Source organism: Crinia signifera, chromosome 2, assembly GCF_055691185.1.
Source record: "Crinia signifera chromosome 2, ASM5569118v1, whole genome shotgun sequence".
Taxonomy (NCBI): Eukaryota; Metazoa; Chordata; class Amphibia; order Anura; family Myobatrachidae; genus Crinia; species Crinia signifera.
The window spans coordinates 322,694,228-322,719,379 of record NC_139218.1 but is presented as its reverse complement, the minus strand read 5'-3'; the positions used below and the strand labels follow the sequence as shown (position 1 = coordinate 322,719,379).

Genomic DNA, 25,152 nt, shown 5'->3' with positions numbered 1-25,152 from the left:
CAGAAATACACTTATTTTTGACATTTACTATCCCGAAAATACGGCAATTCGTATTGATAGCACTATTTTTTTACAAATTTCCTTTAGTAAATTTCCCCCAAAGTGTCTGGTTTTTATCACTGGCCAATCAGCTCCTAACTGTAAAGTTACAGGCTTGGTTTGAAAAAAGACAGGTAGAAGCCAATTGGACGGTGATAAAAACCACTTTATCACTTCACCGAGCTTAATAAACTGTGTGTGGTTCTTTTGCATACCCTTGGCCAGATTCTCTAAGCTTCAAAAGTGATAAAATGGAGAGTGAAAAACAGCCAATCAATCAGCTCCTACCTGCCATGTCAGACGGTGTTTGAAAATGTCAGACAATAGTGTTCCTTCTAGGAACCAAACGGGCGCTGGAGGGGCGGACCAGGCACGGCGACGGCACATATGGAGGCGTGCCCGGGCCGCCGCGTCACAAATGGGGCGTGCCCGGGCTGGCGCGTCACGAATGGGGGCGTGCCCGGGCCGGCGCATCACAAATGGGGCGTGCCCGGGCTGCCGCGTCACCGAAGGAGGCGTGCCCGGGCCGCCGCGTCACCGAAGGGGGTGTTTCCCCGGGCCGCCGCATCACCGAAGGGGGCTTGCCCGGCCGTGACTACGTCCCCGAGCTGCCGGGAAAGCGCCGTGCACCGCAATCTATGGCGGCGCTGGGCTTCACCGGTGCACTCCTGCAGGACAGGCAGCAGGCTGTTTTAGCGGGGCACTGCTAGAGGGGCAGGGTGCATTTTGCCCTTTAAAAATCAGGCAGGGCGCAGAGCCCCGTTAAAACAGCCTAGCGGGAACACTAAGACAGGAGCTGATTGGCTGGCTGTTTATCACCTCCTTTTAGTATGTTAACTCTTATGGGTAGGGCCCTCCTTCCTCACGTACTCACCCTACCTCTTTACCTCACCAGCGCTCCTGCCCTGTTCTTCCCTTCCTCTACTTCATCTTCAGTCTCCTCGACAATTGCGACACCTACTTCCGTACTGATGCTGATTTTAGTTCTACCAGCTATACCCCTATTTATGCTGTATTTTATCAACACACCCTGTACGTTGCCTTGTAATTTGTTTTTTTGTTTGCTATGTACGGCGCTGTGGACACTTTGTGGCGCCTTATAAATAAACAAACTACTACTACTATCACTCTCCATTTTATCACTTTTGAAGCTTAGAGAATCTGGCCCAATATCATATGCGATGCCAGTCATGGCTGCAGATTACGCCAAATCCTATCTCCGGATCTGGGACCATATTGTTGTCCACACGTGCGTGTGGATGTAACTCCGCACAGCTTCCTGCCCCCCCAACATGATCCCCGCATAGCTGTGAATGGATGTTTAGCATATGCATCCATTCGCAGCCTTGGGTGCGGGGCAAAATCATGGAATGATTTCTCCAGTGCTCGCAGATGCAAGACATCTCTCTGGTGTCTTACATTTGCGAGCTCCCTGTGGGGGAAGCGCGAGGGCAGCTGACATCCTCTGACGTCAGCTGCCAAGCCCCCCGCACCCGTTTCACGGGTGAATTACCATGGGAACTCCCAGCGTTTTCATGGGAATGCCCAATCATGCGAAAAAGGGCCATATTGTACTAGCGTATGGCAGCCTTTATAGTTTTACTATATGTATATATTACTATTGGCTATAGTACAGAATTGCTCTTTGTATAATCTGATATGTGTTTCTGATCATCAGAGGACACACCCTACACCTGCTGAGTACAAACTATGTCTGATGCAATCATCACGTGAATTGTTTACATTTTTATATTATACTGTAATGCGGAAATTCAATCTCAGCTGTTTGATCTTTGTCAGATGTCTTCAAGAAACTACCCTTCGGATACAGGAGTGTCTCAGCTGTCTGTAATGGAGAGGAAGTCATATTTATTTCATGTTCCTGGATATGTAGCACTGTAATTTATGTATGTGTTCTACAACTCATATAATCATCTTCTCACTAGTATAGAACAGTTAAACATTTAAGTAGTGGAAAATTACAAAGTGTAGAGGAGTGTCATCACACCGCAAACAAAGGGTTGTAAATCAACCCACAGACAATGTCTAGGTTGACATTGACAAAAGGACAACAAAATAAGACATTGATGTGGAAAAGGTTGACACGTAAAAAGATCAGCATGAGTTTTTCACATTTTGTTGTTAATGTTGACACTTGAGCATGTGGACCCAATAATAGTGTATTGTGTACCCTCAAATGGCTTGCTTTGCTCACCATGCCTCAATGCAGGTGCCTCACCACTGCACTCAGCACACTTTACCATTCCTAATTGGAGTCTACATATATGTTAAAATATGACCAGTGGCGTAGCCACCGTGCGGCAAACCCCATGGTGGCGGGGAGGCGCTGAGTAATGTGGGCGCCAGGATCTGCGGGAGCTATGCCGCGTTCGGGGCCGGGAGCCGAGACCTACTTTGTCTGCGTCCCATCGCTCCTAGCCTCCTCCTAGCTCCTTATGACAAAATGTCCCTCAAAAAATGGCCACCCCCTTACAGCAGACAGTATTTAGGATGATAGAGGGGGCAGCAGCGGCCTCCTCTAGCATCCTTCAAAACAGTCTGCTGTAAGGGGGCGGCCATTTTTTGAGGGACATTTTGTCATAAGGACTCGGAGCCCGGAGGAGGTTAGGAGTGCAAAGTAGATCTGCTGTCCCAACTACCAGTTACAAACGCGCACACAGGTAAGACAGGGGGGAGAGAGGGGGGGTGCCAACATTTAGCAACAGGGGGGGGTGTGTGTGTGCAAAATTTGGCGCTATGCCACTGAGTATGACTAAGTTAAAAAAAATCTGAAAAAAACCCTCAAAACTCATGTCAACCTTTGCATGGATCGACCAATGCCATGTCGACTATTTGCTTATGTGGATAGTCAACCATTGTTTCCCAGTCCGATACCTACATACTTACCTTGTATTCTATACTCTCCAGTAATACCATCGGTTACAACATCGATAGTTCAAGATCACTCAAGTTCTTCCAGCATTCCAGTGTCTATACATACTTGAGTACCACTCACTTAAGCACAGATGGACACAGGCAGAGGGCCGCGACCTAATCGTCAGCTGCAGCATAGTCCAAAGCTCTTTGAAAAGACCACTGGCAAGTTAGACCTTGTGCCTCTGTCCTGGGCGTTCACCAAATTCTCTGTCCCAACTGTATCCCAGTGAGATCATCAGTCTCTCTGCTGCATGAACTCTCATTATATCAAGCCCCTCGCATTACAGTTTATAGCGCCCTCTACTGGCCAACCAGAGTTACTGCCGGGAACACAGCAAGTCCAGATCCTGACATGCCCATTACACATTATGCCAAATAAACCATAATGCCCTTTACACATTATGCCACATACCATAACTCCTATTTCACTTTATGTCACACACCTAAAATGCCTATTACATGTTATACAATACACCGTAATTCCTTTTACATATTATGGTGCTGACACCATTTTATGTCCCATACATAAAAATACCCCTTACAAATTATACCCCAGTAAGGTTTATAATTACTTGTGGCTAGGGGTTTAATGGCAAAATATGCAGCTTTATGTATCTTCTCGAAGTGGCGCCAGTGTTCCCAGCATTCAGAAACCAAAATGCTAGTGCTATGTACCCCCCGGACTGCCTGAAAATCTCATGCGAGTGGTGTATAGCATGTCAGCACTGCACTATTACAGTAAAAACATGGAGCTTTGAAACAGATGGATTCAAGTGTGACTCTATTAGTAAGGCTCACAAATATTCTTTTTTTATAATATTGCATAATTCATGGCACATGATTTACAAATACAATTACTTAGTGTGATGCTAATTGGGGACTTGATGAACTTGCTGTTATGCTGGGTAAACACTATACAGTTATTGGGGCAATCCATAGTCAGAACTACCATTGGAGCAGCAGGTGCAATGCACCGGGCCCATGAGGATTATGGGGTCCACTGTCATTCTCTCCTTATCACCCTGTCACACTATGCCTCTCCCTGTCACCCGCTACCATGTTGCCTATAGTGAACTTGGCTTGGGGTGGAGGAGGGGTGGGGGGTCCAAATGATATTTTTGCACGTGGGCCGCATCCCTCAAGCCGGGGTGTCCACAAACAGGGGTGTAGGGAGGGTGGCTGCAGTGGAGCACAAGCTCCAGGAGCCAAAATCTGTACAAGGCAACGTGAATCAGTGGCTGGTTCTACTCCATTCTCTGTTAGAGCGGCAGTAGCAGCCCCCCACTCACATGGCCAGAGTGGCAGGAGTAGCAGCCCCTCCTCTTTTTCCCCTAGCCAAAGCACAGAAGCCTCTCCTCCTACCCCCCAGGCTAGGGATGGCCATCATTGCCATCGATCGCAATGCATGGGTGAGGGAGGATATAGAGGCATAGGGCAGTGAGGGAGGGAGGACATTGTGGCACAGAGCAGTGGGTGAGGGAGTATATAGAGGCCAATGGCAATGGGTGAGGGAAGACATAGAGGCATAGGGCAGTGCGTGAGGGAAGACATAGAGGCATAGAGCAGTGGGTGAAGGAGGATATAGAGACATAGAACAGTGGCTGAGGGAGGATATAGAGGCAAGAAATTGCTCACTGAGTTCGGGTGCGAACCGATCTGATAACCTCTGTAGAATCAGAGCGTTTGGGTGAAAAGTAATAGGATGAGAGATTCAGAAGGGGAGAGATTTGGTAACAAATCTCTAGTTTTTTTTAAAGCGGCAATCATTTACACTGCAAAATAAAATTGGTTTTGCAGTGTGAAGCTGTGTACACATGCTTAGATTTTTCCCTGTTTTCAATTCGATTTTGCTTATAGAAGCAAAATCAAATCCACATCGAATGGTTTTTAGGACACTTTCGATCTGCATTCGATTCGATGTGCGCTCCCGTTTTCTCAAAATCGAATACAAAAATCTACTGTGCAGCCAAGGAAATCTCGAATTTGATCCAGTAAATCGAATGAGTACATTGTGCCTACATTGTGAAATCGAATCGAATGCAAAAGTACAGATCTAATGCCAAATCGAATGGGATGATCTAATGCCAGATCTAATAGAAAATCGAATCTAACATCAAATCTAAAGCTGCCCATACACGGTCCGTTTAACGGATCCGTTTGGGACTTAAATAGCACGCATCGTATCGCATGCCTTGTGCATGCAGTGTGCATGCAATGCGATGTGTAGCTGGAGCGCGCATCGCATAGTACAGAACGGAGCCATCTACAACGGACCGTGTATGGGCAGCTTAACGCAAATCTAAGCGTGTGTACAGGGCTTTACTCAGTGGTGTCAAACTCATAGCCATCCAGCTGTTGTGGAACTAGACGTCCCAGCATGCCCTGTCACAGATTTTATATAATAGATTGCTAAAACTGTGGCAGGGCATGCTGGTATGTGTAGTTCCACAACAGTTGGAGGGCCATGAGTTTGACACCACAGGTGTAAATAATTGCTGCTTTAAAAAAAAAAACCTGGAGATTTCTTACCAAATTTCTCACTTTCTGAATCTCTCATCCTATTAAATTTCCCCTTTTATCTGATTGGCAGCACCAATCGGGTAGTGTGTGCCCAACTATACTGAGAAATAATGATTACATCCAGACGTGATTTTTAAATGTGATGTGATATATTCTGTAAGTAATTATTTGTTTTTCCTGTTATACAAACTCGCTCCAGGATCCTGAACGGTCTCTTCCTGTTTTGTTGGAATGTGAGGTCAGGATTAACCATATTGCAAATAATCATCTCATGCATTGAAAAATAATAGTTCTATACGGAGCAATGGTTCTGACAATTCTGCTTCTGGTGGCCCCAGCTGAAATTATCTTCTCATCGCATACAAAAATAGGTACTTGTTTCCTAGCACGGCCACATATCTTATGGATCGTGTACCTTTAGTTAAGGTACACGACCCATACGATGGACCCGATTTCCTTTGAAATCAGGTCCATTTGGCCGGCTAGGACAAAATATCGGGGGCATCGCGTCGGTCAGGACCGTTAACAATGATCCCGACGCGACCGACGCGATGCCCGCGATTTCCCCATAGGCTTCAATGTTAAAAAATATTTTAACATTGAAATCGTGTCAGGAAAGGTAAAATATCGGGGGCATCGCGTCGGTCAGGACCATTAACATAGGTCCCGACGCGATGCCCCCGATTTTTACATAGGCTTCAATGTTAAAAGATTTTTTAACATTGAAATCCTGAAAAAATTTGAAAAATGTGAAATGGGCCAATATGACCCATTTCACATTTTAGATGTCCCCGTCGTCACCCCACGATAGACGCCAACCCGAAGCGTGGCGAGCGCAGCGAGCCCGCGAGGGGCGGCGGTGCGCGTCCTCCGACCTTTTCATTCCCCTACTATCCACGTCGGCGTGGAGTTGAGAATAGAATAGTGTGGCGAGCGCAGCGAGCCACCGAGCCCGAAGCGTGGCGAGCGGACGCGGATACCTTCACAGTTATACGCGTCCCCTCGCGGGCTTCACAGGTGTCCGTGGCGACGCGGACACCTGTGAAGTCCGCGAAGGGACGCGTTTACCTGTGAAGGTATCCGCGTCCGCTCGCCACGCTTCGGGCTCGGTGGCTCGCTGCGCTCGCCACGCTTCGGGTTGGCGTCTATCGTGGGGTGGGGTGTACGCCGTGACATTTGGGGGGGTTGGGAATATTTTACATTGAATCCAATGTAAAATCGGGTCCCAGGGACCCGATTTACATTTAATTCAAAAAAAAAAAATCGGGTCCAAAATCGGTCGGTCGCGACGATCGCATCGCATGCGACCAAATTGCATGCGATGCGATCGACCCAATTTTTCCGACACGACCACCCCGATGTAAATCGGTGTGGCCGTGCTAGGAAACAAGTACCCAAAAATATTTATATTATTCTGCTTTACAAAATGCTGACACATTTGTTAATGTATTTCTTTGATCTAATTTTGGGAATAATATCAGAAGTTATACCTTCCTTGTCTCCCTCCTGTACCTTGTTAAAACCCTTGATATATTTAAAAGTTTCTATCCTGTCCCCTCTTTCCCTTTTCTGCGCTAAACTATACATATTAAGATCTTTTAGTCTTTCCTGGTAGGTTTTGTGATGTAGGCCATGCACCATTTTAGTTGCCCTTCTTTGTACATTCTCTAATGTATTTATATCCTTCTAGAGATATGGCCTCCAGAACTGAACACAGTACTCTAGGTGAGGTCGTACCAATGACCTATACAGTGGCATTATTACTTCTTTCTTTCTACTACTGATACCTCTCCCTATGCAACCAAGCATCTGACTTATACAGAGGGAAAGGAGAATTCCTGCGCAAAGACTTCTCACCATTCAATACCAGTAGGATATCATACACTAACAACTTCTAAATTTGAAAATGTATTTATTTATTTCCAAAATATGTAGATGCTAAATTGCAGCCTAATACCGGTATACACAGGTCCCTTAGATGTCATCCCTTCCGGCTTCTGCTCCAGCCGTACTAGTGTTCTAGAATTCTTCTACTTCATAGTTCCGGGCAGTAGATCGTATGTATGCTTGCCTGTATACCTTTCAGCTTCGGGTCCCTTCAGTGACGTCACTGCCGGGATCCCGGCTTCTGCCTTCATGATGGAATGATGGAAAATGTTGTAGAAAAACACTATGATGAATCTAAATTAGAAGAAGAAAGAACACAGGAAATCTAGACAGAAAACCACTTTTGGAGTACAAAAATAAAAATAATGGAAAAACTAAAGAAATTAAGAATGATGTTTTATGCCTAAAAGATTATTCAACTCAGAGCCACTATCTGGAAAAAGTTTACGCAAACATTGGCGCATATGACAAACAGATGCAGTAGCGCACGCAGGGGGGGTTTCTGGGTACTCAGGAGTCTAAGGGCCCTAGGCTGAAAGCTGAGGGTCTCCTCTTTCCAGGGGTACAAGAATTTTAAAAATCGGCCCTTGGGAACCGGAGATATCTGACTTCAAAACAGTGGTCCCCATCCAAGCCTGTTAATTGCTCTTCCCAGTCAGATATTTCAGGTTCTGTCTGACTTAGAGTTTTTCTGAGGGTATATTCCAAAAGCTGGGACTCTCCCCCTTTGATGAATACTAGTAGCTTGTCTCTACAGTTCCCAGAACTAGAGATATCAGCCTTCCAGCAGCTGGTTACTGCTCCAGCTCCACACACCTGGTATGTAGTTTTATATACTCATTGGCAGATTGCTCTGCCTCCTGATCTCTGATCCCCTAGTCCCCAATACCATTTGGTAGGAGGGATTCTCTCGTTTTTAATTCCATTAAAATCTAAGAAATCTATATCTGGGAACTGGAGATATCTGCAGTCAAGCAAGCTGTCCTCCCACCAGAAAATTATGAATAATAAGCCCACTCCACTATACACCCCTCCTCTGCGTATTAAACATCCTCTACCACCCTGGAAGTTATGTGTCAGGGCCCTTTCATTCAGCCCAATGCCCCCTTCTCCCACCATCTGTGCAGTAAAGGGGTAATTAGTGGAAATTACTGATCCAGGCCCTAGATGCTAAGTGGTTGATATAATACCCCCTATCACCAGCGGGACATCAAAGCTTCCCCCACCCCTACCGCTGGAGGATCGGTAGGGGTCCCAATACATTGCTATGCCCAGGGGTCTACACTGCTGTTATATATGTATATGTGCGTGTGTGTGTATTATTTTAATATTATTATTATTTATATACATTTGGTCTATCTATAATACTTTAACTGACCCGGCATATACTGGGTCACCTAAGTGTCCATCTCCGTGCTTTGCTCCGCCCCTCTGGAAACCCCCTTCTGAAAATCCTGCGTTTGCCACTGAGATGAAGGGCTAATGGAACGCTTATCAAGTCACCTTAAAGTAGTGTATAGGAGAGCCACCACCAATGTACTGATAAAGAGCCAATTGAAAAAAGAAGAGACTACTAACAAGACTTTCTCCAGATGCGGCACCTGTACAGCATGTAAGAAGACAAAAATGATGAATAAAAGAATAGTACTATATAACACTGCCCAGGTACAAGGGCGAGCAAACCTTCTTTGCACACGAACCCCGATTGGAGCTCCGGCAGTCGGGATTCTGACGTCGGGATACTGACCATAAGGATCCCCCCTCTCAGACCTTCAGACAACTCACAATTAGAGCTACTAGGCAGCATTCTCTGTCTCCCAACCTACAGCCAGTGAAGGAACAGTTGTCAGAATGCTGATTGGTGGAGCTATTCATCAATCAGTGCTGACAGCCATTCATGTGGAGAGATGCCAGGAGGCGCGTGTTATGATTTTTTTTTTATTTGTTCCCTTGAATGAATGGGTAGTGGCCCCATTTATTTATTTATTTATTAACAGTTTCTTATATAGCGCAGCATATTCCGTTGCGCTTTACAATAGCAGACAGTGAAACAAAACAGGGTATTTACAGACAGTCAAAATGTAGGAGGGCCATTATTAAATTGCTTTGCCCAGGGCCTAAAATGTTGTTAAGATGGCCCGGTCATTAACCTCTCATGCACTCGCCCCTTCAACTAGATCAATTTTGTTGTGTTATAGATGTGTCAAAGATTCAAAGCTATAAACAGTACAGTATTAAAGTATTGGCTTAATGCTTTTCATATTCTGTATGGGTTAATTTGTATCTGAATGTGTTCATCGTGCTTTTCCACAATCAGATGGATGAGGTAAGAGAAATATCTAAAAACAAACTGCAGAGGAATAAAAAACAGAGCAGGAAGTAAAAGAACTTAGCATAGCCCTTCCCTGGGGAATCCATATCCTGCTCTCTATGGCTTCATCATTTTGGTGTTTGATAACAGGCTGCTATATACTCAGCTATACACAGCACAAAGCAAGCTTAACCCTGCTTTCCTCTCACTGCAGATAATAATACAGAAGTACAGAAATCAAGTCAATTTTTTTTTTCCATCTTAACGCATGCAAGTCTGTAACACATTAGATTGGTCATGGAGGGATAAAGGAAGAACAAATACTTACTGTACATAGACAATGGTCATGTGTATTATCTGCTGTCATTGTTATGCTGAATAGTCACAACTATTTAAAATGATCTTTAAATCTCAATCTGCTTCTGGGGTAACTCTTAAATTAGAAGAGGCTGGCTAGTGCCGGTGACAAGGTGCTCCAGCTTCTTCTGTCTGTCAGAGAACATGTTGGATTATTGGCAATATACCTAACTGGCCATGTGTTGTCTAGAACTTTTAGCTCAGTGGTTCCCAACCCTGGTCCTCAATAACCCCAACAATGCACATTTTCCAAGTCTCCACCACGGCTTAAAGTGGTTCTGGAGACGTGGTGGAACCCATTTCCCTCTGCCACTTAATACCCCCCCCCCCCCCCATTAGGCAGAGCCAGGGGAAGTGGTAGGGTTTCTGGCACTCCCTTCAAACTAGAATGCTTTTCTGTTTGAATTACTCTGCAGGGCCAACATTGGTGATGAACTAGTTCCTCACCATTACAGGCGGTGGAGCTTAGTTCCACCCCGTTCCCATCCACTTTAACCCCTGGTCTCCACACAGAAACGCAAAATTAGCTCCACCTGTGGATCTTTTAAAATGTTGTGGTGAGTAATGAGTGCACCTGTGCACCTGCTGGGTGACCTGGAAAACGTGACCTGTTGGGTGTTACTTGAGGACCACGGTTGCGAACCACTGTGTTAGATGGTAAGCTCAAATGGAGTATGAACTGATGTCAATGATTAAATATTCTCTGTAAATTGCTATGTAGTATTGAGGCACTATATTACATAATAATTATAAGCAAGGGGTCCGTATTTAGAAAACTAGTTGCTATTATACAGATGTAGCCCCTCTCACTCAGCCGGGGGCTGATCAAAGAATCGCCAGCCTCTGCCAGCCGCTGGAAGGGAGCGCACAAGCCGATCGCGCGCCTGCTTCTGATGGAGCAGAGACGGGCAGGGTTTTCACTTCCCACCGCTGAGTGACCAGTCAGATGGAGCACCTCTCCACCTGCTCTTGCCAGTGGAGGGGATCTGGTGAGTGCTGGCGCTGAATGAGAGGAGCCCATGACTCACAGCCTGAGATCTTGGGCATGATTCTCACCAAGGCTAGATCTGGAGTTTGTGTTTTCTCCCTGCGTACTCCTGTTTCCCCTCACAGAATTTTAATGGCAATTTTAATGGCAATCTAATAAAAAATTGCCCCAGGTGTACATATTGTGATAGGGAATATAAATTGTAAGCAGGGAATATAAATTGTAAGCAGGGACTGATGTATGTGAATGACTAAATACAGGGTTGCCTACCTGACCCTCCATGAGGGGAAAATGCTCTGTTCCTGGACTTCCCTGGTAATGTATGATTGCCATCACCTGTGGTGAAACACCTTTTTTATCAATTAACTAGCTCACCACAGGGAATCATGGCAATCATACATTACCAGGGAAGTCCAGGAACAGAGCATTTTCTACCTGAAGGAGAGGGTCAGGTAGGTAACCCTGACGAAACATCCACTGCAAAGTGCATTCAAATGTGTGTGAGCTACATAGCTGTTAATAAATAAATTCAGTACACGTCACAATATTTTCACAACAGAACCATTATATTTCAGGGAAAAGCTAATAATTAATAATCCTAGACCAGTGGTTCCCAAAGGACACTTGCAGGGTGCCTTGGGTTGGTGGACCATGATCAATTCATATTATTTATGGGCAATGTAACAGGCAAAATCAGTGCAGGTGGCTGCTAATCATAACATATGAGGACAAACAGGAGCAAATCCTGTCCCTCACCACATACAGTAACTGTGACATAAACACAACTTACTTAGGTTAATACCTTTGTCTGAATTTATTCATAAGAAAAATTTAGCCATGGGGTGTCTTGAAAACATTTGGATGCTCTAGGGCAGGGACTCTCAAACTCTGTCCTCAGGGCCCCACACAGTTCAAATTTTCCAGGTCACCCGGCAGGTGCACATGTGCATTTATTACTAGTGACACATTTTAAAAGATCCACAGGTGGAGCTCATTATTTCACTTGTGATACTTCGAGGAGACCGTCAAAACATGCACTGTGTGGGGTCCTGAGGACCGAATTTGGGAACCTGTGCTCTAGGGTGCCTAGATTAAAAAATGTTTGGGAATCGCTGGCCTAGACAATAGAATTCTCTTTAAATTTAGATCCCCCAAAGCGATTCTCTATTCTACCCCATTCAAAATAATTTCTGATTACCTATGCTTTTGTTAAATGTACATTTCTATTACAGTTTTGTAACTCTGCATGTGGTGAGAGCACAATCAGTGATTTGTGGGGTTATAGAGAATCAGTGTGACAGAGCTGCCCTATGTGACATGCCTTTCTTGTTCTGTCACTGTCTGACTACCTCTTATCATGTGCTTGGCTGCATCAGCTCCGATGGGGCACACAAAGCAGCCACTGTTCTGCTGCCCTTGACCCAAAGGAGATGGAGAGAGGGTAAAGATACAAGTGTTTCAGATTTATTATCCATGTCACGCCCCCTCTCTATTCTTCAGCTACACATAGCTTACTTTTTATGCAGAGGATTATGGGGGATTTTCCTTCTGACACTGAACTACATTGTCAAGGGCACCGTCAGTTCACTCATTATGCAGGGGGGTTGTGAATTGCAAGATAATTCTATTCAATAAGTTCCATGAATACAATATTATTATTTGCATTTAATTAGGCTATTGTTGTAAATATACTGTATCTTTTTAAGGCACAATGAGTAATTACACAGTGCTCTGGCTATAGCCATACTGGAATAACAGCAGCAGTATATGTATTCACAAGAGAACAGAACTCCGGCTTCTTTATGTCTATTTCTCTGGTAGCTCTTGGTATCAGTAGAATACTTTTCAGAACATGTTTTGAAAAAAAAAAAATTCGGTACTTATGTAGTATCTGGGCTGCCGATTTCTAAATCGGGTACATCGCATCGCATCGCATGCGACCATCGGATGCGATGCGATGCGATGACCCGATTTTTCCATAGGAATCAATGTTAAAATGGACTGAGTCCATTTTAACATGGAATTCAATGGGAAAAAGGGGTCCTTTTCATACCCCTACTATCCAAGTGGGCATGGAGTTGGATATAAACCTGTGGCGAGCGTAGCGAGCCACCGAGCCCGAAGCGTGGCGAGCGTAGCGAGCCCCGCGAGGGGACACAGAATACCGTCCCCTCGCGGGGCTCGCTTCGCTCGCCACGCTTCGGGCTCGGTGGCTCGCTGCGCTCGCCACAGGTTTATATCCAACTCCATGCCCACTTGGATAGTAGGGGTATGAAAAGGACCCCTTTTTCCCATTGAATTCCATGTTAAAATGGACTCAGTCCATTTTAACATTGATTCCTATGGAAAAATCGGGTCATCGCATCCGATGGTCGCATGCGATGCGATGCGATGCGATATCGCATCGCATCGCATCTGATTGTATGCCTTAACTTAAGGCATACAATCAAAAAATCGGCAGCCCAGATACTACATAAGTACCAAAAATTCTAATACCCCTTTCGCGCTAGTAGCAAAATCCAAGTTATTGCACGTGCGCACACAGCAACCTGGGATTTTGCTTAGTGTCCAGGCTTTAGCATAGATAGACAGTTAACGCAAAATTACAGAGGTACTAATTAAGTAACCTGTGTTTAGGCATGGATATCCCTAAAACCATACCTCACAACTTTCAAGCATTGAGAACTGCCCTAAGTGGTGTGCAATTAGTAGATGAGGTTTAGGGCATGGGCCTACCTGTATAATTGGTGCAAGATATGCGGTCTGTCTCCAAGGGTGTCACACCCTGTAAAATACAGGATGGACATTTGCGTGCACCTAAGATGCGTGCCCTGAAATAGGGGCATTATGTGGGTAATCTGCACTACAGGGGGACATTAGAAGTGTAGGCAGCACTACAGGGGGCATTATGTGTGTAAGCGACATTACAGGGGCATTTTATGTGAAAACTTCACTAGTGAGGGCATTACGGTGTGTGGCATAAAGTGAATTAAGCATTATGTTGTGACACCTTTTTTTTTTTTTAAAGGTCATAAATATGAAGGATAGTGAGTTAGTATTCTCCTGATGTATCTGGGCACCGTAAATGGATTTGAATAAACTTTAACTTCGCGTAGAAAAGGGCACACAGTTTAATAATGTCTCACCAGCCCAGAAAAAAAGGCAAAAGAAGGCAGGAAAGTCTACCTGTGAGTTTTCAATTACCTTACCAGGATGCAAGCAGGCTCCGGGGCTATATGAATTCTGGTAGAATACCCGCTACGGAGTGCTGTAAGGCATAATTACCAACATGACCCATGCCATGAGGGACAGAATGCTCTGCTCCTGGACTTCCCTCTGAATGTATGATTGCCATCACCTGTTTTGAACAGGTTAAGTGATAAGAAAGACAACGCAGGTGGTGGCAACCATACATTCAAAGGGAAGTCCAGGAGCAGAGCATTCTGCCGGGTCATGTTGGGAGGTTTTTATAAGGTCAGCCTGTATTGCTCAATTGGGCACTGTAATCTATCTTAACATTAGGGTTACCACCTAGTCCCTTTAATTCCGGACACAGGTTCTGTGGCTGGCTGACTTCAAGACTCCACTTCACCTGATTTTAAACTGCCACAGAACCTGTGTAATTAACATGTGTCCGGAATTAAAGGGACTAGGTGGTAACCCTACTTAACATACCCTCCAACATGACCCATTCCATTAGATACAAAATGCTCTGTTCCTGGACTTCCCTAGGTTATGATTAACATCACGTGTGTTGAATTAGTTCATTTATAAGAAAGGTGTGTCAACACAGGTGACGGCAATCATATAAGTATGATGGAAGTCCTGGAACAGAGCATTTTGTACCTAATGGAATGGGTCATATTGGAGGGTATGTAGGTGCATTCCCATGGTTGAAATGCCAAATGCAGATGATAGAACTTTTGGCCAGCGCCAGACAGGCGTTGCACACATCTGTGTCGGCATGGCTTCGCAGGTTGCTGTATGCTCACTGTTACCTACTGTAGCTGCATACCACCCAACATGACCCTCTCCAGGAGGGAAACATTGCGCTGATCCTGCACTTTCCTCTTAATGTATGATTGCCATCACCTGTGGTGAACAGGGTAATTGTTGGAGAAAGGTGCTTTAACACAGGTGATGGCAATCATACATTAAGAGGGAAGTGCAGGAGCAGAGCAAGGTGTCCCTCCTGGAGAGGGTCATGTTGGGAGGTATGTAGCTGCGAGCTGCAGTCCTCAGTGGCCACAGCATGGCTCACAGGTGTTGGCTTGTTTGAGGTCCGACTGCAGGGGCTAAACAGGTCACAGGAGGATGCGGAGTCCAGTCGGAAGGCTGCACCGATAGGGTTACCACCTAGTCCCTTTAATTCCGGACACATATTAATTACACAGGTTCTGTGGCTGGCTGACTTCAAGACTCCACTTCACCTGATTTTAAACTGCCACAGAACCTGTGTAATTAACATGTGTCCGGAATTAAAGGGACTAGGTGGTAACCCTATGCACCGACCATATACCAATCTCCAGTGGTTCACACTGATCTCCTTAACACATTTCACCACTCACAGGGCGGTGTTTTTAAAAGACAAGGATGGTGTTTGACAAAGTTCTGGGGTTATATAACTGTCTGTCAGTTTCCTTCAGGTGCCATTAATTGGGTCAATCAAGGCTGTCATGGCTATTGTGCAGTTGTTTTCAGCACAAAGATCTTTATTTTACACACCAAAAGGAAAGGTAGTATTACTAATTATTAATACAAAACAACACAAATATAAACCATGTATAAATGTATATAAAAAAAGTCTAAAAACATAGAGTCATTTTATATTTTAAGATAAGTTTTATTTTAAAGTCACCTGTGAGTGCCTTTGTTTCTAAATACAATATCTCTCTCCCACCCCTTCTATCCCCTCCCCAGGCCCAGGGTTCCTGGACCTAGTTTTCCAGAAAAATAGTACTGCACACATGTACCTTTATTTGAACTTCAGTTTTATTATTATTATTATTATCATCATCATCACCATTATAGGCTAGAATACAGGTTAAAAATAAATATACAGTTAAAATAGACATATTTAATAAAGAAGTAGCACCACATCATAATTATCAGTACTTTTAGAAGAGATGAGGGGGACATGGACCATATGAGCATGAATTCTTCATAGGGACTAGCCCATGATCTCTATGGGCAGTATTCAATGTGAAATTTTCTCCGTGCATGGCGAGAGATTTTTTCTCTCACCATGCACTCTCCGTGTTCCGGAGCCTCCTGCTCCCCCTATTAAACGTGTTAAAGACTCGCCGCCACTCGCGAGCGTCCGCGGCAGGGAGCTGTCAGGGAGCCGGGGGACGTAGCAGCCAAGAGAGATTAAAGTCTCTCTTGGCTGCTGCAGGGGATATGGGGAGGGGAGCAGGGCTCCCCTGGACCCAGGCAGCACAGGCTGCCCCCCCTATAGCCAGCGGGGGACCCAGTATTCACTGTACCCGAACGTGCATCGGGTGCAGTGAATATATGAATATCTAATGAGCGGCTCGAGCGCTCCGGCCCCCTGCTGGCTGCACTGTGTAAAAAAAAAAAAAAAATGTAAAAAAATATTTTTTTAAAATTAAATATATATTCATGTGCTATAGGCACATGAATAAAAATAACATGGCCCTTCACAGAAAAAAAACTCTGATTTTTTGACACCAAAATTAAAAAAAACACCCTTTTAGTTTAAAAGTTCACATTCCTGCTCTCCATCAAAAGATGGAGAATTTCTACACGGAGAGAGACGGCGAGAATCACTTAGAAAGACGGAGAATATTTCACATTGAATAGGGTGGCTCGCCTTTGGAGAAAAAAAACCTCTCTCCACCGCGTGAAAAGCACAATCTCTCCAGAAATCACAGCGAATTTTTCTCATTGAATACTGCCCTATATCTTGAATGTCTAAAAAATACATTTATTTACATAAAATAAAACCTTTCAACCCCCCCTCTCCTTGGAGCTGCACTAAAAATACTCCAATTAACTAAAAGTAACAAACCTAGTATAGAGAATAGCTCACTACACTAACACAAATATTTTTATATTTAATAACTGGTTTACTAGCGTGATGGTCCAATTATCCAATCTCACATTCAGAAGAAACAATAAAAAAACAAAAAGGGAAAATGAAAACGGAGGGACTACCAAATTATGAGGACGAATAAATACTGTAGCTACTCCTCTGAGTGTAAGTGGCATGTAGTGTAAGTGGCATAACGGTGTGTGGCGTAATATGGAAGGGGCATTATGGAGGGAAGGCGTCTGAAACTATTTTGGCTTGGGGGAGCAATATATATTTATATATAGTTAGGCCACTGGAACATGAGCTGGTGAGAGCAGCAGTAGCAGCAATAGTGCTGTTGCTAGTACTACTATTATTCTCACCATCTCATGCGCCATGTGCTGCTGAGAGTATTAGTAGTAGCAGCAGCAGCATCAGCAGAGCCGAGCACATACACTGGTGAAAAAGGGGCAAAACAGAGAGCACACAGAGTCTCCTCATCTCTTAAGTCGCTCCTGGGGCCTAATTTAGACCCAGGTACAGATCTCTGAAAAGTGCAGATCGCGGACTGGCCTTGCCCTGTGCTGGGTGCCTCACAGCCTGCCTCCAGGAGTTGTCTGAATCAGGCCCCTGGGTTGGTGGTACAGCCTGGGATGCTGAATGGTTTTGTGGTTCAGGTCATCAGTAGCACAGACTACAAAATAGGCATCTGGTAGTAGGAGAGTGTGCCTAGAATTGTCCATTTGGGACAAGAAGCATGTTATTATACTGTAGGCATTTATGTGATACAAAGGATTTAATTTGATAAATACCAATATTAAACTTATTTTTGTTTAGTGCTTTCTGCCCATTTAGGTAAAATGGGCAGAAAATAAAAAAATAATGCCATGCATCAATATGTCTGATAAGAGGAGTGTATAATAGGAGCAGATACCAGGAATTGATCACTGACTACATTGTTCTGCAGACTGTCAGTGTATGGATGGATGGGAGAGCTGTGCCCTGCCCTGGACCCCTGTTCTCCACTCTCACAAACAAGGAGTGTGAGGATGGAGAGTGCAGAGAGAAATCTCTTTTTCGAGTATTTTACACTTTGGAAAAAAACTGTTGTATAATGCATGGTTTGGTTCCCTCTGCTGGAGGAAGACACAGTCTGCATGCTGGCATATGGTTCTTTTAAAGCATAATTCCACTTTATTTTTAACAATTGTGATAAAAAAAATGTTTGGTGTTACTTAACAAAATATAGACCCTGTGTCGGTATTAAGCTCCATGCACACTACATGGCTGCCGATATCATTGAGTGATGTCACCAGGACCCTCTACACAGGCAGATCATTTGGCTATATTACCATATCGACCTGCATGTTTAGAAGATATCACTCATTGTTAACAACATGTGGGAAATAGCATAGGTGATTGACAGGAAGTAGGCATCTGGGGGTGGTAACTGGCCATTAAGTGGAAGAATTACGAAAAATGCTCCCCCCCCCCCCCCCCCCCCCCCAAAAAAAGAAAAAAGGGAAAAGGGGAGGGTGTGTGAAGTCGGGCTCCAGGCCGGAAATGACTGTGTTCATTGCAGCCGCTGGGTAAGTCCAGGGCTAGGTAGCACTTGCAATGAGTGGTGACCAGTGGAAAAATAATTTCCGTCACTAGCCATACACATCTATTTGCACAGTTTACACATTCATTTGCAAAGTCAGGATTTTACTATAGTGAAGCGGTGTCTACCTGCTCACTGTCCCTTTGTCCAGAAGTTAACGAGTTTGGAAATAGGACAGATGTGAAGAGCAATGTAGACAGAGCTCTAGACTATGAAGAGGTGATTGTAATTTATTAACAGTTTATTAACAGTTTCTTATATAGTGCATACATATTTCGCAGCGCTGTACAAAGAATATTTGACCATTCACATCAGTCCATGCCCCAGTGGAGCGTATAATCTATATTCCCTACCACATGTACACGCACACACAGACATTCAAGGGTTAATTTTGTTGGGAGCCAATTAACCTACTTGTATATTTTTGGAATGTGGGAGGAAACCGGAGTACCCGGAGGAAACCCATGCAAACACGGGGAGAATATACAAACTCCGCACAGTTGGGCCATGGTGGGGATTGAACCCATGACCTCAGCGTTGTGAGGCAGTAATGTGTTAGGATCTGGGGGTATCCCCGCCAACCCTAACTCCGTTGTCTCCGCCTGGAATCAACGGACGAGTGCAGGGCTAGTCTTCACCTGGGCCCGTCTCGGCTGAAGGGCGAATTAGGTCCGCCCCACTCCGCTACAGGCAGGTCTTAGGTATGGACAACTCGTCCGCCGAGGCCAGGAGAGCACAAGGGGATAACTAGCTAGACCCTATGAAGGCAGGGAACCCCAGAACCACTGGCAAGTAGATGACACAGGGAGATGCCTACACAGTGATAGACCCGTTGGTGTCTTGACTACGGGAAACGTAGGTAAACGCAACAATGCGTAAAGGTCTTAAAGATAACAATAAGAGACAAAAGGAACAGGATGGAATATCCCAATGATAAATAGCAACAATGCTAAAGCTGGTATCAATAACACAATCTACTGATAAATCAGGAATGTAAAGGATATACCGGGGGAATCCCCGGAGGGTATCCCACCCGGACTCACGGTGACGGAGGTGTCTCGGACGGAACTGTCACGGACCAGGGCACCACTGCTTTTCCCACAGGTATAGAACATGCTGGATGGTAACTGGTTCTCTGGATAGAAGCAGCAAGTGACTCAGGGCAGGAGTACAGCAGATCAGGGACCCACGGAAGACCGGACACGCACAGCAAGACAGACTGGAAAAGACCAGGAAGCACTCACTATATCCGGCGTGGGTCTAATGTCCACAAAGGTTTATAAAGGGGGCTGATCCAATGGTCTGCTGTGGGACCAGCCTCCTAATAATTGCCCCCACCTGTGCTGGTAATTTCCCGCCTGCCGGCGGCTGCCTGGCGTCTCCGTTGCCTAGGCAACCGCTGCGGCAGCGGGGAGACGGGAGCCGGCCTGCGTCGCGGTTGCCTGGCGACGGCAGCCGGAAGTTCGGGCCCGGAAGTGTGCTGACGTCCCGGCTGCAGTCGGGACGCGCACTCCGGGACCCGACGGAGTGTCTGAAACGCTGGCGCCGCAGGACCCAACAGTACCCCCCCCCTTGAGGAGGGGTCAATGAACCCTTAGTGCCAGGTTTCCAAGGAAACTGTCGGAAAAAGGTTTCCTTTAACCGAGGAGCATGGAGGAATCTTTCCGGAACTCAAGACCTCTCTTCTACCCCGTAGTCTTTCCAGTGTACGAGAAATCTGAGCTGCCCCCGAACCCTCTTGGAATCCAGAATTCTCGCCACCACAAACTCTCTATGACCCTGAACCAAGACTGGTTTGGGTTTACGAGCCTGTCTGACACCAAACTGGGTAGAAGAAAATACGGGTTTGAGGAGAGAAGAGTGAAACACATTATTAATCCTCAGGGATTTGGGCAGCAATAACTTGAAAGCCACAGGATTAACTTTTTCTAGGATTAAAAATGGACCAATGAACTTAGGACCCAGTTTCGAAGTGGTCTGGCGGAGCTTAATATTTTGGGTAGATAGCCACACCCTTTGGCCCACCCTAAACCGACAAGGTCTCCTGCGCTTGTCCGCATATGACTTGGAACAAAGAGATGCCCGTTTAAGAGCAGCACGGATCTTTTTCCAAGATTTCCTCAGGTGAGTCACGAAAGAAGAAGAGGAAGGAGCATCCGAAGAAACATCAAATGCAGTGTATTTAGGATGCATTCCAGTGTTACAGAAAAAAAGGGGATTTCCCTGAGGCTGGATTTGTTATAGGAAAATTCCGCTAAAGGGAGCAATTCAGCCCAATCGTTTTGGCATTTAGAGACAAAGCACCTCAAGTACTGTTCTAAGGTTTGATTTACCCTCTCTGTCTGACCGTTGGACTGAGGGTGATACCCCGAGGAAAGACTTACATGAATACCCAGAGTGGTACAAAAGGACCTCCAGAATCGGGCAACAAATTGTGACCCCATGTCCGAAACTACATCCATCGGAAGACCATGAAGTCGAAAGATGTGACGGATGAACAGGCGAGCCAGTTGCTGAGCACTAGGAATCTTCCGTAAGGCCACAAAGTGCGCCATTTTACTGAACCGGTCTACCGTTACCCAGATGGTATTGTAGGAAGAAGACAAAGGCAATTCTACAATAAAATCCATCGAAACGTGGGACCAGGGCCTATGAGGAATGGACAAAGGGTGGAGTCGCCCTATAGGTGATCTTCTGGACGGCTTGGTTTGAGCACAGACCTCGCAGGACATTACAAACTGGTAAGCATCCTGGCGAATACTAGGCCACCAGACTGCCCTGGACAGAGATTCTAGTATTTTCTTTATTCCAGTATGACCAGCGACTTTAGTGGAGTGGAATTCCCTGAGGACTACTTTACGAAGACCTTTCGGTACAAAAAGGCGTCCGGCTGGGGTCTTTTTGGGAGCTTGAACTTGAGATGCTAAGACCCGTGAAGCCAGATCCTGAGTGAGCCCTGCCATAATAATGGACGATGGAACAATCGGAACCTCTGGGAGTCTGGGTTCTTGGACAGGCTGGAAGCTACGAGACAGGGCGTCAGCTTTGACGTTTCTTGGACCTGGCCTAAACGTGATAACAAAGTTAAACCTGGTGAAAAATAAGGCCCATCTAGCTTGCCTGGGGTTCAAACGTTTGGCAGATTCAATATAGGCCAGATTTTTATGATCGGTGATGACAGTGACAACATGTTCCGCCCCTTCCAGCCAGTGACGCCATTCCTGGAATGCCCATTTGATGGCCAAGAGCTCTCTGTTGCCTACGTCATAGTTCCTCTCGGCAGGAGAGAATTTACGGGAAAGGTACGCACACGGGTGGACTTTCTTGTCACCAGGATCCTTTTGTGAGAGAACGGTCCCAGCCCCGATTTCTGAAGCGTCAACTTCTACAAGGAAAGGTAGCTTAGGATCAGGGTGCCTCAAGATGGGAGCCGAGCAAAAGGCTTCTTTTAATTTCTCAAAGGCAACTATGGCCTGTGTGGACCAATCTTGTAGGTCAGCTCCCTTCTTGGTTAGTTCCACAATCGGAGCAACAATGTCTGAGAATGAGTGAATGAACCAGCGATAATAATTCGCAAAGCCTAAAAATCTCTGAATGGCTTTTAAACTGAAAGGGCGAGCCCAGGAGAGAACGGCCTGCACCTTGTTCGGGTCCATAGAGAATCCCTCGGGAGAAATAATGTACCCTAGAAACGCCACTCGGTTTTCCTCGAATTCACATTTCTCCAATTTGGCGTATAGGCCATTCTCGCGGAGTTTTTGGAGCACCATCTTTACATGTTGCCGATGTTCCTGCAGGTTCCTGGAGTAAATGAGAATGTCGTCGAGGTAGATCATGGTGAAGGACCCCAGAAATGGTCGAAGGACTTCATTGATCAGGTCTTGGAAGACCGCAGGGGCGTTAGACAGCCCAAAAGGCATTACGAGATATTCGTAATGGCCCGTATGTGTGTTAAATGCCATCTTCCATTCGTCTCCCTTGCGGATCCTTATCAGATTGTATGCCCCTCTCAAATCTATTTTAGAAAAAACCACCGCTTCCCAGACCTGATCAAAAAGAACCGAAATTAAGGGTAACGGATAGGATTTTTTTACAGTGATTTTATTCAGGGCCCAATAATCTATACATGGTCGCAAGGACCCATCTTTTTTTTCAACAAAAAAGAACCCTGCCCCTACAGGAGATCTGGATGGGCGAATAAAGCCCTTGGCTAGGTTTTCTTGAATATATGAATCCATGGCTTGGGTTTCTGGTATAGAGAGGGCATATAATCGGCCTTTGGGCAAGGGAGCACAGGGGACAAGTTCAATGGCACAGTCAAACGAGCGGTGCGGGGGTAACGTGTCAGCCTCCTTTTTGGAGAAAACATCCGAAAACTCCTGATACTGCGGAGGTAACGTGGGAAGGAGAGGCTGGGTTAAGTGAAGGGGAAGAGAAAGACATTTCTCTCGACAAGTCGGACTCCATCCGGTTATTTCCCCTGACTCCCAGTTTATGTTGGGGTTATGTTTTTTCAACCAGGGTAAACCTAAGACCAGTTGTGCCATGGGACAATGAAGAAGTAGGAAAGAAATGTCCTCGGAGTGAAGCGCCCCAATAGACAATTTAAGAAGTGAGGTTTGTTGGGTAATGGTCCCATTGAGGAGAGGAAGACCATCAAGACCACAGACTGAGATAGGAGGGTTAAGGGGTTGAAGAGGAATGTCTAGTGTGGTGGCAAGGCCTATGTCAAAAAAGTTACCAGCGGCGCCACTGTCTATAAAGGCAGTGACTTCCGTGGTGACCTCCGAAAAACTGATCTTAACGGGCACTAGTAAAGAGTTTAGAGGGGAGAAGCCTGCTAAACTTAAGTGAATCTCCCCACCCTCACTTAGGCTTGATCTTTTACCGACTTGAGAGGGCAACCCACTGCCCGATGACCCTGACCACCACAATAAAGGCACAATCCTTTACTTCTGCGATTTTTCTCAGCAACGGTAAGCCGCATCGCCCCCAACTGCATGGGTTCCTCGTCAGGTTCGGGAGGATTCTCCTCAAGAGGTTTGGAAGGCCATATGCCTGAGGATTTTTCTCTTTGCCGCTCCCGAAGACGTCGATCGACCTTAATGGTGAGTTTCATTAGCTCATCTAAGGATGTGGGCGCCGGATATTGAACCAGAGAATCCTTAATGCATTCCGACAGTCCAATTCGGAACTGACTACAGAGTGCGGGGTCATTCCAGCCGGAATCGACTGCCCACCTCCTGAACTCTGTACAATATACCTCGGCAGGACCTCGACCCTGCTTAAGGGAACGTAAATTCACCTCTGCCGAGGCGGTACGGTCTGGGTCATCGTAAAGGAGTCCCGTGGCTGAAAAGAAATTATTCACCGAGGAGAGAGCCTCAGCATCTGCGGAGAGGCCAAAAGCCCACGTCTGGGGATCTCCTTGGAGGAGAGAAATATTTATTCCCACTTTTGCGTCTCAGAGCAGGAAGATGAGGGACGCAATTTGAAATAAAGTTTACATGCTTCTTGAAAGTTAAAAAACTGAGAGCGGTCTCCCGAGAACCGATCCGGGAGATTTACTTTGGGCTCGACCGCACGGGACGATGACAGGGAATGGGCCACCTTTTCATCTTGTACATTAACCCGGAGGGTGAGGTCCAGCAATCTCTGTGTTAGGTTATGCACCTGGCCGGCTAGAACCTGAGAGGGATCCATCTCCCCAGGGAATGGTGTCGGTTAGGCCGGATATAATGTTAGGATCTGGGGGTATCCCCGCCAACCCTAACTCCGTTGTCTCCGCCTGGAATCGACGGACGAGTGCAGGGCTAGTCTTCACCTGGGCCCATCTCGGCTGAAGGGCGAATTAGGTCCGCCCCACTCCGCTACAGGCAGGTCTTAGGTATGGACAACTCGTCCGCCGAGGCCAGGAGAGCACAAGGGGATAACTAGCTAGACCCTATGAAGGCAGGGAACCCCAGAACCACTGGCGAGTAGATGACACAGGGAGATGCCTACACAGTGATAGACCCGTTGGTGTCTTGACTACGGGAAATGTAGGTAAACGCAACAATGCGTACAGGTCTTAAAGATAACAATAAGAGACAATAGGGACAGGATGGAATATCCCAATGATAAATAGCAACAATGCTAAAGCTGGTATCAATAACACAATCTACTGATAAATCAGGAACGTAAAGGATATACCGGGGGAATCCCCGGAGGGTATCCCACCCGGACTCACGGTGACGGAGGTGTCTCGGACGGAACTGCCACAGACCAGGGCACCACTGCTTTTCCCACAGGTATAGAACACGCTGGATGGTAACTGGTTCTCTGGATAGAAGCAGCAAGTGACTCAGGGCAGGAGTACAGCAGATCAGGGACCCACGGAAGACCGGACACACACAGCAAGACAGACTGGAAAAGACCAGGAAGCACTCACTATATCCGGCGTGGGTCTGATGTCCACAAAGGTTTATAAAGGGGGC

The 25,152-nt window shown here is 45.9% G+C and overlaps 1 protein-coding gene and 1 long non-coding RNA gene across 2 annotated transcripts in view; one reads left to right on the top strand and one right to left on the bottom strand.

The window, feature by feature from the left end:
* LOC146057686 (transmembrane protein 198) overlaps positions 1-9,142 on the bottom strand; it is a 96,649-nt gene extending 87,507 nt beyond the window's left edge. Inside the window, exons 1-2 of the mRNA XM_083169207.1 lie at positions 8,887-9,142; positions 7,454-7,677 (exon numbers count right to left, since the gene is read on the bottom strand). The gene's annotated coding sequence lies outside the window, so the exon portion shown is untranslated. The remainder of the gene's footprint in view (positions 1-7,453; positions 7,678-8,886) is intronic.
* The window catches only part of LOC146057687 (uncharacterized), a 34,930-nt gene extending 25,239 nt beyond the window's left edge, over positions 1-9,691 (top strand). Inside the window, exons 4-5 of the long non-coding RNA XR_014469764.1 lie at positions 5,696-5,734; positions 7,187-9,691. This is a non-coding gene — a long non-coding RNA (uncharacterized LOC146057687). The remainder of the gene's footprint in view (positions 1-5,695; positions 5,735-7,186) is intronic.
* The last annotated feature ends 15,461 nt before the right edge of the window (positions 9,692-25,152 follow it).